The 6,000-nt window shown below is 43.1% G+C and overlaps 1 protein-coding gene across 1 annotated transcript in view; it reads left to right on the top strand.

Moving 5' to 3' along the window:
• Nucleotides 1–922: 922 nt before the first annotated feature.
• The window catches only part of LOC106603264 (roundabout homolog 1), a 220,748-nt gene continuing 215,670 nt past the window's right edge, over nucleotides 923–6,000 (top strand). Inside the window, exon 1 of the mRNA XM_082974526.1 lies at nucleotides 923–1,176. The gene's annotated coding sequence lies outside the window, so the exon portion shown is untranslated. The remainder of the gene's footprint in view (nucleotides 1,177–6,000) is intronic.

The following is a 6,000-nucleotide window of genomic DNA, read 5'->3' as shown; positions in this document are numbered from 1 at the left end:
TGATAAAATATTTTTCATTTTTACTGTTTAGGTCCAGATAGGATGCAAATAATTTAGCTTTCACCCTGTCACTGAGTGTAGTTGGCAAACACCCGTTAGAATCTCAAACATTAACTCAAGCTAAACTGCAAAGTTAACTCATTGGCACTTTAGTCAATATTTCCTGTCGATGTTATCTAATTGGCAATGCTTTAATTGTTTTTACCCCTCAACACATGTTCATCACTTTCTAGTCCACTGTCTACTTCTTTTACTATGAAATTCACCCCTGCTGTTTGCACCATATGAAATCCATTTTGTGTGGTCATGACTAAATGTGAGTCACATTACATAATTTTCAATATTGACACACATAAATAATCTTATAATTAAGTGTCATTTAGAATTCATTTAGGAATTTATACACCCTCATAAGATACAAAACTCAGGCTTAAAAGATACCAGTTCATAGCCTGCCCAAATGCCCAGGTTGACAGGAAACTGTTTTTCATAACTACTGGACCTTTTAAGAGAACGAGATTACAATTTTACTAAAGGGTGAATAAACATAATAATATTGTTCAAAATGGAGCAGAGAGTCAGACAGGCATTTCAATGAATAATCTGACCCACCCATGTAATGACAAAGAATGAGTGAAAATGAGGACGGATAGATGTATAACAACACATCTATTATCATTATCATGATATCGATAACAAACATGTGCCCGGCACAGTCTACGATATATCATAAAATATTCGCAGTATCATACTGTAGCTGCGTGTGAATCAAGTAGCCTATCTGTGAGCGAATTTCCTTAGCGCAGCCTTAGGACCCTGAGGAAATCGGCAGGTAACTGCAGGAGAAGGTGCGCGTGGTGATTTGTATGCGCTGCCACTCGTAGCTCGCGTTATAGTCCATCTGATAGCGGCTCTGCATTCCCAGGTAGAACGGGATTAGGTTTTTACTCCCGGGGACCTTTCTCAGTGCTCAGGCTTGGGCGCCTTCTTGTTGATTTATCTCACACCTGAACGCCTTTTCTCTTCTTTTCATAATTTCCTCTCTTTTTGGTGCCTATGCAAGGACATTTAACCGGAAAAAGATACATTTGCAAACGTTTTACAGAAAGGAGGGACCAGTAGTAAATCAAACAAGCATTGAACAACTAAACGAAGACGAATAACGACGAAAAGAGGGTGAGTTCTTGAATTCTTCAACCACTTTCAGAAGCAGCAGAAGTTAATTGACAACGTTAATTGCCAAATATTTTGACAAGGTGATAGGCTGTGGCGCAGTCTAAAAAGTTGATATCAATTCTGTCTAATAATGGTGTAAAGTTGTAAAGACAAAATTATTAGGCTATCAATTTTGATAGAAATTGACTCAACCTGTTGATAAACTTTGATCTGAGTAGTGTGTGTGAACGAGAGAAGGGGGACTGAGAGTGTTAGAGGTAGTCTACATGTGAGTATTGACTACGTGAGTCCTTTGGATACACCCAGTTCGTCTAATACAATGAATCCGCATTAAGAAAGTAGGTCATATTTTCGTTGTCTTTAAAATTATTTATGAGAGTTTATTGATTTGACATTGACGTTGTGTGGCTGTGTAATCTATAGGCTACCCTGAATTTGTCAGGTAGGCTAATCCATACGGTTTGGTTTTGCAACCAACACTGAATTACAGAGTTAACAGATCTTTGGAGAACAAAGTAATTATCATTGTATTGCTTTTTAAGATATATTATATTACACACTGATTATCCCAGTACCAGCCCATGCTTCTCACCGTGCTATTTCATGGGTCAATCTAGCCATGTGTCAGAAAGGTGGGCTATAGTTTACGACAGATGCTTCCTCGCAAAACCACAATAAAGACGTCTAAGCAGTTGTTGTACAATTTACTTGACCGTCCAGACGTTCTTATTTGTTGTATATTGCCCACTGGTGTAATATCCTACATTTGAAAAGAAAGTTCCTGAGTTGATTCAGCCGTTTACGGCAGGAGCTGTCCATTCATTCTGGTGCTGAAAGTTAAAAACGGCAGGTTCTAGAAGGTGGTGATGGCTTCGCTCGTGATGCAGATAATTAATGCTACTATAGTAGTGAAACATATAATTGTGTGTCTATAGATTGTAATAATCTCATTGACATTGATTCCGTTGAGTCATTTGTCACCCTTGGCACGCAATAATATAATGGAAAGAATGGCTACAATATCAGTGAGGAGTACATGTATCACACTGGATAGAGGGATCAAAATTAAACCTGATGTCTCTTGAACTTCTCCTTCATTAACATTCTGGGCTTGTCCCTTTATCCTGGGCCTTTTAATTCTCTGTGATTATAGAGTTTCTTTGCAAAATCACATTGAGGCCCTGCCTTTGCCTCTCACAGTCCGCAGTGGAACAGAGCAGACACACACACACACACACACACACACACACACACACACACACACACACACACACACACACACACACACACACACTAAATACTTGATTTGAATACAAATAACATTACATCATGAGGGATTCAAACATTTCAAAGGTCGTTGATACAAGAACACTGATTAAGGAAACAAAAAGTACTTTCTCCTCCACACAGCTAGGCTGCCCATAATGGCTGAAACAGAGCAGTACCTTCTCCTCCACACAGCTAGGCTGCCCATAATGGCTGAAACAGAGCAGTACCTTCTCCTCCACACAGCTAGGCTGGCAATAACGGCTGAAACAGAGCAGTACCTTCTCCTGCACACAGCTAGGCTGCCTATAACGGCTGAAACAGAGCAGTACCTTCTCATCCACACAGCTAGGCTGCCTATAATGGCTGAAACAGAGCAGTACCTTCTCCTCCACACAGCTAGGCTGCCCATAACGGCTAAAACAGAGCAGTACCTTCTCCTCCACACAGCTAGGCTGGCAATAACGGCTGAAACAGAGCAGTACCTTCTCCTCCACACAGCTAGGCTGCCTATAATGGCTGAAACAGAGCAGTACCTTCTCCTCCACACAGCTAGGCTGCCCATAATGGCTGAAACAGAGCAGTACCTTCTCCTCCACACAGCTAGGCTGCCCATAACGGCTGAAACAGAGCAGTACCTTCTCCTCCACACAGCTAGGCTGCCCATAACGGCTGAAACAGAGCAGTACCTTCTCCTCCACACAGCTAGGCTTCCCATAATGGCTGAAACAGAGCAGTACCTTCTCCTCCACACAGCTAGGCTGCCTATAATGGCTGAAACAGAGCAGTACCTTCTCCTCCACACAGCTAGGCTGCCCATAACGGCTGAAACAGAGCAGTACCTTCTCCTCCACACAGCTAGGCTGCTCATAATGGCTGAAACAGAGCAGTACCTTCTCCTCCACACAGCTAGTCTGCCCATAACGGCTGAAACAGAGCAGTACCTTCTCCTCCACACAGCTAGTCTGCCCATAATGGCTGAAACAGAGCAGTACCTTCTCTTCCACACAGCTAGTCTGCCCATATTGGCTGAAACAGAGCAGTACCTTCTCCTCCACACAGCTAGGCTGCCCATAATGGCTGAAACAGAGCAGTACCTTCTCCTCCACACAGCTAGGCTGCCCATAATGGCTGAAACAGAGCAGTACCTAGACACTTGTTTTGGTTTTCTCTTAGGCAGGCATGCATTCTGAAGGTTTATGTAAGTCTATGTACGTGGCAGAGACGGCCAAATATCAACGCCACCAACCTGCATCTGTATTCCAGGTTGTCCAAGTGTGATATGAGGGGCTGCTATTTAAGGAGCTTGTCAGATAAGGCCTGCTCCATGTAACAATGGAATGAGCAGCCCACCTCCAGAATCAGCCCCTCCCTCTGGTCTCCCCACAACAACAATATCTGGCTTATTCGTCAGACAAGAAAACACATGATCATCAACATCAAACCAGGCTCCTCTGACAACAGAATGTTTATGTATGTCTGCTGTTGGGGAAACCACCTGTCTCACCTCAGTAGCTACCAGGTTGACATGTGCAACAGACTCACACACACACACAGACACACACACATTGGGATTGTTCTGGTTATTCACCCTGTCAAGTTAATTCATAAAAAAAATAAGCAAATGAAACTTACACAAAACACAATTCACCCCTTGTACCCTCCTTTGGGAATACATCTTCATTTGATTTCCTCTATAAATAAAGCATAGTGTAGCCTCCCGGGTGGTCAGTGGTCTAAGGCAATGCAGCGCTTGAGGCGTCACTACAGATCCGGGTTCAATCCCGGGCTGTGTCACAGCTTGCCGCGACCGGGTGACCCATGAAGCTAAGCACAATTGGCCCAGCGCCGTCCGGGTTAGGGGAGGGTTTGGCCGGCTGAGATGTCCTTGTCCCATTGCGCACTATCGACTTCTGTGGTGGGCCGGGCACGTGCGTGCCGACACGATCGCCAGTTGTACGGTGTTTCCTCCAGCACATTGGTGTGGCTGGCTTCCGGGTTAAGCGAACAGTGTGTCAAGAAACAGTGCGGCTTGGCAGGGTCGTGTTTCGGAGGACGCATGGCTCTCGACCTTTGCCTCTACCGAGTCCATACTGGAGTTGCAGCGATGGGACAAGACTGTAACTACCAATTGGATGCCATGAAATTGGGGAGAAAAACAGTTTTAAAAAATATTTGAAAAAATAAAGCATAGTGTGCCCCGCCCACTTCCTATTATGGTGGGAAGCATGAAGTTGGCTGGTGTTGACTGTGATCTTCTACCTCCTCTTATTGCCTGTTATGGCCGAACAAATCACTCATCTAAATCACAGACTTACACAGGGCATGTCCAGCCATGTAAATATGGAACTGCATTGGATTTCAATAAAGTGTTGGTATGCATTATTGATGGAGACATAATACAATTTGTTTGTAGCTGGGGGTGTCTTGGCTGTGTAATGATTACAAAGACAGAGTTGACAGAGGCAGGGACTGGTCATTTAATTACACTATTGATGGACTGACAAGTCTGGGAGAGGTTTTCACCTCGTGCTTGTTTCACTGTTGGTTGTTCCTGTCTACCTGTCTGTCTCAGAGATGGACAGCCACTGGTCTATCACTTGGACTGATGGGTAAAAGCACAAAATCAAGAAGAGGGATGTTAAAAATGACGGAGAGAGAGACAACCAGATGGACTGACTCACCAACAGTGGAACTAAAATGTCTAAAACCATGAATGAAAACGTCAACCTAGAGAGTAATGTACACTTACTTTGCGTATTATAATTTTTTCACAATATTTTGTGTTTGTATAAATGTCTTTGTAATTCAGGACTGGGAGAGGCAAAGTGTGTATGTGTAAGTGTGTCTTTCTCTCTTGATCCTTCCAGCGTATTCTAAGCAGAGCGTCCATATTTCCCTGGAGAGATGTTTCTTCTCTCTGAGGACTGTTGCTACGCTACGTCATTCCAGCGTTGTTGAATTTCTCCCTTTTCAGAAGCAAAACGCCTTTCACATTATAAAGGTGTGGAGAGGCTTAAGTAAAGAAGAGAGACAGAGATGAATATTTATGAGTAGTTATTTAGGAAGAAAGTGTTTGTTTCACTCTGGGGGAAAAGTTAGTTTGCCTTGGAAAACAAGTCCTTGTAAGGCTCAGAACTTGTCAGACGTCAATATTTAGTATCAAGACAAAAGTGTGCAAATGGTTTTTGTCAGGGGGCTGTTGGCTGTAATTAAAGAAAAGCTGACACGGACTTCAGCCCGTTTCTAGGATTGTCTCTGTCTGTATATGCTGTGTGACTAGAGGGAAGAAGACAAAGAGGAGGAAAGAAGGTTAGAAAATAGACTGATAGAGACAAAGATAAAAAAATGTAAAAAGCTGAGAGAAAGAAAAAAGGAAAGATGGGTAGATAAGGTAGGGCCAATAAGAAGACAGGCATACAGTGTGAAAGAACGACTGTAGGAAGATGGATACAGAGAGAGAAACAAAGCAAAAATAGAGAAGAGAGACAAAGGGAATGAAGGATGGTTTTGGTTTGATTTTAATGATCAACCTCTCTGGTCGTTCAATCAATTGGC

This window comes from Salmo salar, chromosome 04 (genome assembly GCF_965601325.2).
Source record: "Salmo salar chromosome 04, fSalSal1, whole genome shotgun sequence".
NCBI lineage: Eukaryota > Metazoa > Chordata > Actinopteri > Salmoniformes > Salmonidae > Salmo > Salmo salar.
Note: the sequence above shows the minus strand (reverse complement) of the source record. Positions and strands in the feature narration are given on the sequence as shown.